The following is a 14,552-nucleotide window of genomic DNA, read 5'->3' on the forward strand; positions in this document are numbered from 1 at the left end:
CACACTTATAACCTTTAGTGCATTTGCTATCACAATTATAACAAAGCCATTTTTCTATTTTTTTCTTCCAATTCTTGTGGTGTAACCCTTGTAGGTTGTGGAATGTTGAAAATAATACTGAGAGGGCGGGGGGGTGAATCAGTATTATCAGATCAATAAAACTTTTTCATTTCCATACTTAGATACATATGCGCTACTTCATTCAAGGGAACCCGTGTGTATATGCAATTGTGTCTAAAGCAACTAGCGTATAACCATTAAACTCATGATTCAGTTATGTGATCTTCAATGGATGCATCAGAACGTTATTAGCCATATTAACAGTCAACAGTAGCAGTAAAACAGATAGATCAACAGACATAAGCAACACACATGAACACCATGATATAAGGTGGAAACCCAATGTGGGTGAAAACCACCTGCTGCAATTCGTTTCTATCTTCCTTTATTAAGAAACTTCTTTTACAATGTACTGGTGCAGTCCTTTACCAGCACGTAGGCTACAACCTGTAGAAGGCTACAACCTTCTCTCATTCTCCAGACTCTCCTGGAAGGGATCTCCAACCCCCTTTGCTCTTGTACTAGCTAAGATACTAGTACGTAGGCGCCGGCCTACAATCTTCTCTCCTCCAAGTACCACGTTTCATACATTTGCAGACTGGATACTCCTGAAGAACAACACTATAATCTGAAGGCCACGTTTCATCAAATTTTCATACTGGACCCATAACTATCATTGAAGCTCAAAACAATCACTACTAGCATCATCAATCTCTGAATCACTGAAACACTGAAACCCTGTGAACAACACAGTCACCAGAACACAGAGCAGACACAGAACTCTGCAATAACAATCAGACCCAACAACAACTTCAAATATCATACTTTACAATGTATACGCTACTACGATGAATCAAACCCACGTACATACGCACTTTTTCCAAGGCCAGCCCACGTACATATCTAAAAATATTTTCTTATAAGTTTGCAGCTGTACCAGACATCAGTCATACTCATAACATTCATATTACATGCATCAATATGTAGATCTAGAATAAGCATAATCAACCATATAAAGATGGTTCATTTCAAACCATTTGATCCCGATCTCTCCTTAGATCTTGTTCTCCATCAACCGGTAAGATCCCTCCTTAGCTCAGATCAAGCAATGCATCATCAACCCATAACCTGCATACTAGATCTCATACTTCATCGGATATTCAAGACCTTCTTGGATGCCCTTGCCTAATGATCTTCTTCTCCTTTTATAGTCTTAGGCCTTGCTCAATACCACGGTCCAAAACCATAATAAATCAATACCAAGAGCCCAATACTTGGAATCAACACACTTGTCGAGATACCATGGTCCAAAACCATAGGTTCAAATACCGAGGACTAACTACCACGGACCAAAAATAAGCTTTCAGACATGTACGCGCTTTTCCGTGCATGAAACTGCGTGTATACCCTACTTGGTATATAGCGAACCTGCATATACACGACTTGGTATATAGTGAACCTGCGTGTATACCCTACTTGGTATATAGCGAACCTGCGTATACACGACTTGGTATATAGTGAACCTGCGTGTATACCCTACTTGGTATATAGTGAACCTGCATATATACTCTTCTTTCTTCATTCTTTGTAGTCTGATCATCAATTCTTTGCTACTGACCTGCTGCACTCTAATCTCTCATCTGTGTGATTTGCCATCAAGGACAACACTTGTCTCATAATGCCAACAATCTCCCCCTTTGGACTTGATGGCAAAGCTAACTTGTCATACTTAGAACTTGATCTTCTTGTTCCTTTGAGCTGTCCTGCATCCCATGCATTTAGTCACTTCTGTAGATTGATCTAGTTATATGTAAGTGAGATGTTCTTCTATGAGATGGTTGCCATCAAGTACAACACATGGATCATAATACCAACAATCTCCCCCTTTGGACTTGATGGCAACAACACCAAATCACTCTCCCCCTTTGACATCAAGGGCAAAGGGTGGACCAAGATATTCTCTTTCCTTGATAAACATTCTGTTGTCCATACTCCCCCTGAGTACCTGCTGAAATCTCCAAATGTGCTCCCCCTTTGTATATGCCAAAGTGTACCAATCTGTCCATGCTCCCCCTGAGTACATGCCAAGTCTTTGTACTGATGAAGTGTGTTGTTCATGCTCTTCCTGACTGAAGGCAAGATCTGCAAAAAGATGTTCTTCAAGAAGAACCATGACTTATACATCATAAGAGACCTTCCTATCACCAAAAGACTCAATACATACATCCATTTCCCAACCAAGTGGGGATACATCAGAATTTTACATATGACAACCAATCACATCAATCATCCCAGGCATAGTGGGGAAACAAAAATAGGTCGTTACATGACCTTGATAAAATAATATACATGACATAGGGAGGAAATATCAAGACTTATGCAAATGACCAATAACTACTATCAGCAACATCTGACAATCACTGTATATATCAGCAACCATGTTCTCCTTCTATTCTCCTTTCTGCAGCTGATCCACCTGAACCAAAAATAGCTTGAGTACTAGAACCAAGAGCTTCTAAGGTAATGCCAACAATGAATTATTAGAAGATTATCTGCTCCCCCTGAACCTGTGCCAGATGGTTTCTGTCAGACCCATATCAGAATCTTCTCATTCTGAGTTTGGCCCACTGATTTTATTCAAACCAACATATACGCGACTGTATCCACAAAAACTTGCGTATATACGCGGATACTCCTTATTAAACTCGCGTACATCCAATTTCAGATCAGCAACCTGTAAATGTCCTATGACAGGGTATATCTGAACATAGATGTCAACTCATCCTTTTAAAACATCATCATGAAATCATTCACATTATATCATATGTGAAACCACCACAGCCATTTCATCAACATCAAGCTCTACATGATCCAAGTATCATTACTTGGGAACATCTGCATCAATCAACATATGTAAGTATCGACCTATCATCATATAGATACGAACTCATCATCATGTCTCTAACAAAGCGACTTTGAGTAGTCATCCATGTATCAACACTATGTATCCTGAGCTCAAGCTCTTTTGAAAAAACTTCTTGATATCATCAACAGCAACAATCCTTATCCACATGAGTGCCTTCATCATAACTATATGATCTTTATGCATATGACAATAGCAGTATATGAGTGACTCATCATCAAGTGAGGAAGATGTGTATTCAAGCTTTGTACTTCTCCTTATCCTTATGAAGATCACCATGTAAGCACCATATATGCATCATAAAAGAATCAACCATAAATCTGATCTGAACATCAACTATGTAACCCCAAGAATCATATGAGATTTTATCATGGAAAAACTCATAACCACATCATAGCAAGATATATCATTTAGCCATCATCATCAAGGCTATTAACCATAATGCCAACAATGCATTATTAAAGGCATATGCTCCCCCTCAACCTGTGCCATTTGTTAGATCTGATCATGCATATATCAGCAATAAGTATCAAGACATCATCATCATCAAGTTAGGATCAAAACACTTCTAGACATCAAAACATTTCCACACATCCTCAGCAGACTGTAACTATTAACAAATAGAGCAAATAATGGACTGAATCGTATTAGACCCTTTTGCTGAGTCTGTCCCCACTGCTTTTCCTCGGACTGACATATACGTGACTTTGCAGTGTCTAACTCGCGTATATACACGACTTCCCTTTAGGAAACTTGCGTATGAGATTTAGGAAACTGAAGTTTTACACTTTCATCACCCCCTGATTTTGTTATGTCTGTGCTATGCTGTGTCTGATTATATTGTGTTGTGCCATATCTTTCTGACTGTACTTCCTTCTTCTTCCATATCTTCAAGTGTGATGATGTTTTCTTCTTTTGGTATGGTGCCCGTACTTTGTTCCTGCATTCCTTTGCTATATGTCCAAGCTTGTTACATGCATAACACCTTACATGTTTCATGTTCCTCCTGTAACAATCAGCAGTTTTATGACCAAACATATTGTAAGCAAAACAATATCCATTAAAGTACCTTGAATGTGATGATCTTTCTACATGATGGTCTTGATCCCTTCTTCTTCCACATCTAGCTGCAACATGTCTAAGATTATGACATACATAACATTCAACATTTTTCATAGGAGGAGTAAAAGTTTTTCTTTGAGGAGTCTCTTTCCTTGATTATTGATGGGGTTGACCTTTCATTTCCTTGTTGATCATTTTATATTTCTCTTTAGAGTTCCTTGCCTCACCTTCTGAACTAGATTCGCCTTCAACTGATTCATAAAAACCAAGACCAGTCTTGATAGCAGGAGACCTTTGACTACTACGAATATCATCCAAGGCTTTAGTACTATCTTGAAATCGTAATAATTTATCTTTTTCTTCTAATTTACCTTTCAAGATATTTACCTCAACTTGAAGTTGTTCTTCCTTTTCTAGACATTGCTTCTTCATGTCTTCTTCTGCTTTCCTTCCTTCTTCCAACTGATGCCTCAGTTTGAGAATCTCCTTTTCTTGTTCTTCATTCACATTCTGCTGCATTTGACGAATTCTGAAGGCACATTCCTGTTGAGATTTTAAGTTGATAACTTCGTTTTCCTGTTTTTCAATAGCTTGGAGTAGATCTTTATTCTGCTTCTTTGTTTCTTCATGTTCTTCCTTTAGCGAGAGGGTCGTAGCTTCAAGACTTTCATAATAACTGGATCAACCTCTAAGATCCTTGATTGTTGTGTTCTTTTCAATGACTTCATTTCTTAGAGATGTTACTTCATCCTGTAACTTTTGATATTTGTCCTTGAATAACTCTCGTTGGTCCTTTAGTCTAGTAACAACTTCTTCGAGGGCACCATCCTTTATGTTCATAAGTGTCTCTTGTTCACTAATTTTGTTTGTCAGCCTGTTAAATTCTGCCTCTATTTGATATCATTCTTCCTCACCCATAAGAGCACATTCAGTTGTTTCGTTATCACTTCCATCTTTTCCAAATGGATAGATAGCTAGAGCATCAGAGGATAGCAAATTCATACCTGATAGTTCATCTTCATTTTGAAATGATTCTGAATCTGAAGAGCTTCTTATACCTAATCCCCAATCGATTCTCCCACTGTCATAGTTCCGCTGAGATGTCTTCTTCTTCTTAGGTGCTTTCTTCTTAAGCTTCTTTCCCATAGTTCCACAGATCTCCTTCAAGCGATCAAGCTTCTACCAAAGGACCTGCTTTGATACCAATTGTTGAAAATAATACTGAGAGGGGGGGGGGTGAATCAGTATTATCAGATCAATAAAACTTTTTCATTTCCATACTTAGATACATGTACACTACTTCATTCAAGGGAACCCACGTGTTTACGCATTTGTGTCTAAAGAAACTAGCGTATAACCATTAAACTCATGATTCAGTTATGTGATCTTCAATGGATGCATCAGAACGTTATTAGCCATATTAATAGTCAACAGTAGCAGTAAAACAAATAGATCAACACACATAAGCAACACACATGAACACCATGATATAAGGTGGAAACCCAATGTGGGTGAAAACCACCTGCTGCAATTCGTTTCTATCTTCCTTTATTAAGAAACTTCTTTTACAATGTACTGGTGCAGTCCTTTACCAGCACGCAGGCTACAACCTGCAGAAGGCTACAACCTTCTCTCGTTCTCCAGACTCTCCTGGAAGGGATCTCCAACCCCCTTTTCTCTTGTACTAGCTAAGATACTAGTACGTAGGTGCCGACCTACAATCTTCTCTCCTCCAGGTACCACGTTTCATACATTTTCATACTGGATACTCCTGAAGCCCAACAATATAATCTGAAGGCCACGTTTCATCAAATTTTCATACTGGACCCATAACTATCATTGAAGCTCAAAAAAATCACTACTAGCATCATCAATCTCTGAATCACTGAAACACTGAAACCCTGTCAACAACACAGTCACCAGAACACAGAGCAGACACAGAACTCCGCAATAACAATCAAACCCAATAGCAACTTCAAATATCATACTTTACAATGTATACGCTACTACGATGAATCAAACCCACGTACATACGCGCTTTTTCCAAGGCCAACCCACGTACAGATCTAACAATATTTTCTTATAACTTTGCAGCTGTACCAGACATCAGTCATACTCATAACATTCATATTACATGCATCAGTATGCAGATCTATAATAAGCATAATCAACCATATAAAGATAGTTCATTTCAAACCATTTGATCCTGATCTCTCCTTAGATCTTGTTCTCCATCAACCGGTAAGATCCCTCCTTAGCTCAGATCAAGCAATGCATCATCAACCCATAACCTGCATACTAGATCTCATACTTCATCTGATATTCAAGACTTTCTTCTCCTTTTATAGTCTTAGGCCTTGCTCAATACCACGGTCCAAAACCATAATAAATCAATACCAAGAGCCCAATACTTGGGATCAACACACTTGTCGAGATACCATGGTCCAAAACCATAGGTTCAAATACCGAGGACTAACTACCACGGACCAAAAGTAAGCTTTCTGACATGTACGCACTTTTCCGTGCATGAAACTGCGTGTATACCCTACTTGGTGCGAACCTGCGTATATGTGACTTGGTATATAGTGAACCTGTGTGTACACCCTACTTGGTATATAACAAACCTACATATACGCGACTTGGTATATAGTGAACCTGCGTGTATACCCTACTTGGTATATAGTGAACCTGCGTATATACTCTTCTTTCTTCATTCTTTTTAGTCTGATCATCAATTCTTTGCTATTGACCTGCTTCACTCTAATCTGTCATCTGTGTGATTTGCCATCAAGGACAACACTTGTCTCATAATGCGCTAGGAGAAACAACACTTCCATATTTATAGTTGTGAGTGGTACACTTCCTGGTTTCCATAATTTTGCTTTCCACTATGTCACAAAGCCCTTTTACTCTTTCCAATTGTTGTGATGTTGCTCTAAAGAAGGTGTTGCTCTTTGTATCCTCATAATGTGCTATCATTTCCTCCGTGAAAATTGACCACGTAACAAGTTGTTTACGAGAACAAAGCCCTTTGTACCATAAAAATTGATCTAGTTCTAAATATGAAGATGCAATACATACCTTTAGTAACAGTTGTACACCATGTAGATCAAAATATTACTCCATCTGAAGTATCCAATTTACTGGATCCTTGCCATCAAACTTCCCCATCTTGTTTTTTCTTGATTTTAGGAGCTCGACCTTGAAACAACTGTAACTCTGTACTTTCAGATCTTTAAGTTCTGAAATTGTGACCTATAGTAGCCCTTTGTGTCCTCTTTCCAATGCCACCAGTCTGATCCAAATTGGATTCTCTAAGGAAGAGTTATGCACAATCTCCCAAGATGACCTGATTATTGACCTTCCCCGAAGAGCAAACTTGTATGAAGTGCCACGTGTCACTGTTTTGACCTTTGGATCTGAAACATGCATACAATAAACTAAAGTCCGTCCTCTTTATGTACCTTCTTATGAAATTTCAATCCAATCCCTAGAGAGAATGTTATGACGATTGTCCCTAGGTCACCTGTTTGGAATGTAATTCAAGAGTGTGCAAAAATACCAACTTCCTCAGATCATATCTCCGCAAATATAGCACGAAAAGATCTGAAATTTGGACCCAAGGTTCAGCACGATTTCTTATAAAATGGGTTTTCTTTGCAACGTCTGAAACATCGCAGAAAAAAAGTTATAGTGAAAATTCCACGATGAACTGTTTGGAGCAGTGAAACCCTAGAATCCAAAGCTCTGATACCAAATGTTATGAAACTAGCTCAAGAAAAAATAGAAAAGATAGATCAACGCCTTATAATTCAGCCTCTTCGATGGGGCAACCTCCTTTACATTACATGAATGAACAATTCTTGGATGATACAAATGAAAAGACCTCCTTTCTATATATAGGAGTCTGAGGGGTCATAACATAATCAGAGCCGACATAACAATAATAATCTAAGGGCACAATAATAACAATAATGGGCTTCTATGGGGCACAATAGTAACAATATGGGTACTACATGGGTACATCAATTTAATAAGTGGGTTATACTAATAACAATAAGGGGTTACACTAGTAGTATAGGGGCCTAACATTCCCCTTTTCAAGATTATTAAAAAGGAATGGAAATGGCACTACCATGCTCACTTTTTTTCTCTTTCATGATTGTAATACCATGAAGAATATCAACCATACAAAAAGGGGCGAAACATTTTACATTTATATTATTTTTTGGGAATCGTTAGTCGCCCTTGAACATGACACCTATTTGTGTTATTATCTTACAATTGGGTCGTTGCCTAGCTTCAAAACCAAACCATCAATATGAGTTGAGTAAATCCTTACCTAGATTCAATAACTTGCCTAATTGGTTACCCTTCTAGTCATATGGTATGTGTTGATGCCTCATATGTCATCATTTTGTTCTGTGTAGTGCTCATATCCCAATATTATTATCTTATATTAGGTTATTAACATACTGCTAAATGATTGACTCTCTGGCTAATTATTATAAGTATTATTAGTATACATACAAGGTATGCATATGATAGTAGCATACCCACACCTTGAATGAATACACTTGTATTATGTATCCTGTTATGCTAGATGATTAATTAATAGTTAAGCCTGATTAATGATCTAGCTTATGTCCAGTCTTAAGCTTGATTAACAATTAATCTTGATTAGTGATCAATTAACCCTTAATATTAACTTATAATTAATAACTGATATTTTAACGTGATTATTTAATATTTAAATTCATAGAATTCTTATGAATCAATAGGGTTGATTGACATTAAAATACTATTAATATTTTATTATTTATCATCGCTTTTCCTTGACATGAATTTCCCCCTCAAATTTAATTTTGGATAAGGGGATATGTGGGGGATGGTAAGGTCATTATGGGGGTTCGTGGAACTAACTTGGGGAGGGAGATAAGTTTAGGAAATTGAAGGAATATGGGGATTTTGATGATGAGGCTTTTGGAGAACTTTGGGAAGGGAGGAGAGAATTTATTTTTGGATGGGGGAAGGTTTTAGAGTGGGATAGAGAGTGAGAGATTTATTTTAGTGTTGGAAACCAAATAGGTATTGGCACAAGGCTCTTAAACACACTACGACTATGGTTTAAACTTTGGGCTTGGACTGCCAGTTGGGAACCTATGGATGCTTCCTATGCTAGGAAGTCAGATAGACTTTCCTAGTTTGTAGGGTGGCATATTCAATAGGGTGATCCTAGTAGGAGAAAAACAACCAATAATTATGACCATATATTATTATTCTTGTTGTAAAATGACCATAAATTAAAATTACTTTTACATGATTTCATATTTTGTAAGAAAATTATATATTGAGTTTTAAATGCATTTTTTTATGTTGTGAAATTCATTATGGAAAACTTATCAAATAAAAGGACCTCAAAATGGGTTCTTATATTTGTATGACAAATCTTCTTTTGCCTATATCTATTTTCTAAGTGCTCGATCATATACCATATCATGTATTGCAATAGTTGAGGTTTTCCTAGCACACTGCTATGGGGTAAAATGCATGGTGTATGGAGAATGAAAACTACCCTCAAACGCCTTCCTGAGACCTTCAACAAACTGTGAGATTATCTGCAGAAGCTACGAAGTCATCACATGTTCAGCTATCAAATATAAGTTGACAAAGTATGGAAAGAGGATTACCTCAAGTCTCCTTCTAGATTTGTTTGGAGATCGCTATGCAACCAAGAAGAACTCCTTCAAAGCTGGCTCCAAGACAATTCCTGCACAAAGGAAAGGAAAACACAATCACAGCATAAAATATTGAAAACTAATATAAGAATGCACAATGAACATATATTTGTATACAACTTAAACTACTCAACTCGACAAGTATCGAAATGAACAACTCAATGAACAATGTTATCGACACTATGGAGTAGGGAACACAACTGTAGTTCTGTATTTATAATGGAAGAGTGATTACAATTATCCATTGTATCAGCCTTCCCTTGCCCCTTCTTCTTCTCTCTCTCTCTTTCAGCTCACTTCTTCAAGTGTATGATAGTTCACAACAGCTTAGTGGGTTATCCTTTCAAATGCTCTGACCCCTTTCACAATGGCCTTCTCGCTACTTATGTAACAATCGAATTAGGTCTGCCAAGCTCCTCCAAGAGTTCATTAGGGAAAAAGCCATGAACCTGCCCTGTTTTCAAGCTTTTCCAATTTGCCTTCATTCTCAGATTGGAATTTCCCTAAATAGTTCAATTTTTGGGACTTTCCCTGCATTTCTTAAGAAAATGTAGGGATAAATATCTAGATATTTGTGAGCAGATTCATTGGCTTGACCCAATGATTATCTCTTAGTTTCACTAACACTCCCCTGGTCTAACAACTTGAGTTAGCAGGGAGACTAATGCTCCTCTTTGCTTGGTAACAACCTTTATAAAGCAGGTTAGTAGTGAAAAACTAGTGTTAGTGTGGATTTAAGGCATGCAATTGTGGTCTTTGCTTCAGTCATGCTGTCTTTCACCTCTGAGTTGATGAGGAGGTCAATTTTTCCTATAACAGATGCCCCCTAAAGTGTGATATCAGAGGTAGAGACGATGGGCGAAATACTTTACTAGAATTGAAATTTTCTGTCAAAATTTTTAGAGAGAGAAGCTTTGGGTGGCAAGGGAAAACCTGATACAACAACATACATATATATAAATTGCTAAAATCATGTCCTGAGTCAGGCATTCCCATGATCAGTAGCTATGTCAGAGTAATTTTCTCTTCTGAGATATAACAATGCTGGCCGCCGATAAGCACATAGTAGATCCAGTGTCATAATAGATCATCCTTAAATCGCTGTCTCCAAAGAACAATATCTACAACTTGGGAGGGGAAACAAGGCTGAATGATGCAATCCTCTACCCAAGGTCTTGATTTCCGCTTCATCGAACAACATAAATCAGTACATGTGATAAGATGTGTTAACATCGAACATGCATGAAAACCATCTGATTACTAGTCAATAATGGAGACCATTAATAGATGCGAGGAAGGCCACTGATAATGGTGTTAGTCTCCAAGATTCACAGTGAAAACTAGCGAGTGTGCAAGATTTCTTTGTTGTCGAACACTCGTAGAATCGCTTAACCAAGAGCCAATAATCAAAACCCCTGATCAAACACAAGGTAATTTTCTGCTAATGTCTGCAAGTACCAAGGCACTGAATGTTTTTCTGGGTTATATTCCTAGATAGAGTGTTGAATTTGATAGGAAGAAACCTATTGAAAGGTAGGCAGTGACGTGTCCTACATTAGTCGACACAAAACTGGATAAGAATGATTTTGTTTTTTGAGGAATCTTTTGAGCATTTGGGTCTAAATAATAGAGGGCATGATGAAAGGATATGTATGATCAGTTGATAGAGGAAACAAATGGGAACCCTTGAACAATATAAGGCACGACAACGGTTTTAACCAAACAACACTAGACACATGAGCACTATAGAGTGTTAGGATATGGAGATGCAACTACATCAAGGTATGTAGTCTAAAAACTCATAGGTTGGTAGGGTTCATATTGAGAGGCCATCAAAAGGAAGGTTTATATGAGGGAGTGCCATGTTCAAGGGAACGGTTGTTGCCAAACCATGCTTTCTAATACGGAATACATTTGTATTGTCCACTTTGCCCATCTGATTAATTTAATGATTCTAGATGGTTAAACTCATAGATCTTTCATGTTTAAAGAGTCTAAAAAGGATTGCAAAAAGGAATGACTCTTTGCCCGATCTGATTAGTTTAATGAGTCCAGACAGGCAAACTCGTCAATTTTTTCATGTTTTAAGAGTATGAAAAGTATCGTAAAAAGAATGACTCTGTATCTTGTCTATGTAATTTAAAGAGTCCACACTAGACAACTCAGTGGTATTTTCATATTTAGAGAGTCTGAAAAGATCGTAAAGTGAGACTCCATGGTGGTCCCTTTGTCATAGTTTTTAACCGGGTGCGACAAAAGGTTAATAGTATACCTGGATCAGTTACTTTTCTGTCTTTTAATCTATTGAACCCGGATAAAGAGAAACCTTTTTCCAATAGATTTCGACCTCATTTTGTTACGAGTACGAGGTGACGGATCAAACTCGTGTTTCATTGTGAGTTTTTAATGAGTCACACTTCGACAAACTCAATACCTTCATCAAAATTTTTAGTGAGTTAGATGAAGAAAACTCAGGGTATCTTTTCTGGTTCAATGAGCGAGAAAAAGAGGGAAAAGAATGGCTCATCCCTTCTTCATAGTTTTATGAGCTCGAAGGAGGGGAAAAATTCAGGGATTTTTCAATTTAAGAGTGAGAAATGGTCCCAAAAAATAAAGTGCTCTTGCTGTTACTGTCTATTTTTAACAAGCCCAGTAATAAAAACTTGATATTTTTCAGTTTTAACAAGCAAGAAAACTACCTAAAAGAATGCTCGGGTTATCTTTATCGAGTTTAACAAGCCGAAAGACATAGATCGGGATTTTTTCATTTTAAAGAGTGAGAAAGACAACTCATCTACTGTAATAACCTTTCCATCCAATGGAAATTAGATGATTCGAAAGATAGTAGATACGATCGCCATCATGGTATATGTCCAACTATGACCCAGCAACAAATTATAGTCGAGTTTCTTGTCCATGACTTCTACATCCACCGTAACTATTTTCCTAGCCAAAGTGATGGGCAAAATGACTAGGTATCCTTTTGGGATAAAGGTGTGTCCGTTGAAAGCTTTAATGGAGTTCGACAGTGGGGATAGGGTTGGGGAACCCAGGGTGAGCCAACATGAAGCCAACATGACACAGGTTGAAGCACCTTCATCGATGACAGTTCTGTGTATACCTTTACCTTTCTAAGTGATATGCACCTAAAATTCAAGCTGGTGGGAAAGGGGAGGTTTACACTTGTCCATGTCGAAAATAGCAAGCACGAAATCCGTAGGTTCAATACCTTTGATAGTCGAAAGCAAAGCTTTCCGTTGGGTGCGGAATTTTTGTAATACTTTGAGCACCGACATAGCCGACGGCGCTTGCGCCAAATCCTCAACAATGTTGTAGTGTTGGGTGGCACATGTAGATGTATTGTGCGTTGTGGATCAAAGTGCCCATTTTGGGGGTTGAATTACAAAGTCCTCAACCGGCCTTTCAATAGGAAAATCGGTGGGCGGCAATGGGTTTTGACCTAAGGATGGTTCTACTGTAGGAGCGATAGGAGATCCATAAGATTTGGCTCTTGTGGTGAGTTCTACCATTTCAAATTTGAAAATGGTATAAGATCCTTCACTAGTTGAAGGATGTTGCGAACCATCGTTGCCCCCTAGCATGGGTTGTTGTTGGTTTGCAATAATATTTTGCTGCTACTGAGTGGGAAAAGGATTCCTAAGGACATCAGGGGTCTTATGAGTATCCCTTTTGGCAAGGTATTTTGTGCATTCTTGAAGATGCGAACAACGCTAGGTTACGTGGTCTTCAGTATAGAGTTTGAAAGGAAATCTAGCATGTGTATCATTTTCATCAGCAATAGGCACAATGACCTTCTGTTTTGGGTTGGGCTACTTTGTTGACTGCTCCTCAGAAGGAGAAGTCTTTTTCTTATTCTTCATTTTCTTACCACTGGGATTTTGTGTAGACTACACAGAGTTTATCGCAGTGGCAGGAAGAGCAATCGTATTGGTAGAGGGGTCCTGTTAGTTCCAGTCTTTGCAGCCTATCACCAGGGATCAAAATGGGCTCTTACTATGTCTAGTTTTTAGAGATGTTTTTCACATGATCTTTAGTGAAAATCATATCCTAAGTATTTCCATCAGAATAAGCTCAAAAAAATATTTCTAATGATATATCACACTCCCGTAACCAGTTTCTGGATAAAATTCTTCGTTATGAATGCTTTGAGGTCAGTTGTTGCACACAATGAAAAGTTTAGTACAAGATCAGTTTCTGAAATAATGGTAAGGAATTTTTCAAAAGTGAAAGAGGTTTTTGTCAATCACATACCAAATAACAAAAACCTCCTTCAGTTTATGCACAGGTGCTACTATGTGGGATATATGCAGTGATATTTGGAGCCTGCATTAAAACAAAGCAAAATTTTCATTTATTTTACTGTTTTAGTCATTTTAGTGTGATGCCATTTTACAACAGATGGAAAGTAATTTTTCAAAACCCAAGAAGTTTTTGTTAAGATGAGCCATATAACAAAAACCTCTTTCATTTTATTCACAGGTATCGTGAATGTGGATATGTGACTATATTTTTACAGCTCATTTTTACAGATTTAAATTTTTAATGATTTTCTGTTTTAGACATGATTTTGTGGCACAGATTCCGAGAAAATGGAAACGAATTTCCAAAATTTGAGAGAGGTTTTTCTCCAAAATGACCTTATCTAAAAAATTGTCTTTCAAAGTTGTAACAAGTGCTATGGTTTAGGAGATACGAGTTCATCTTCAACACCTATTTTCATAAATTCGGTCCAAGTTTAATGTAACTGA

The sequence above is a fragment of the Pinus tabuliformis genome, chromosome 4_2, assembly GCF_031772625.1.
Source record: "Pinus tabuliformis cultivar Carrire ecotype Pingquan chromosome 4_2, CPIR1, whole genome shotgun sequence".
NCBI lineage: Eukaryota > Viridiplantae > Streptophyta > Pinopsida > Pinales > Pinaceae > Pinus > Pinus tabuliformis.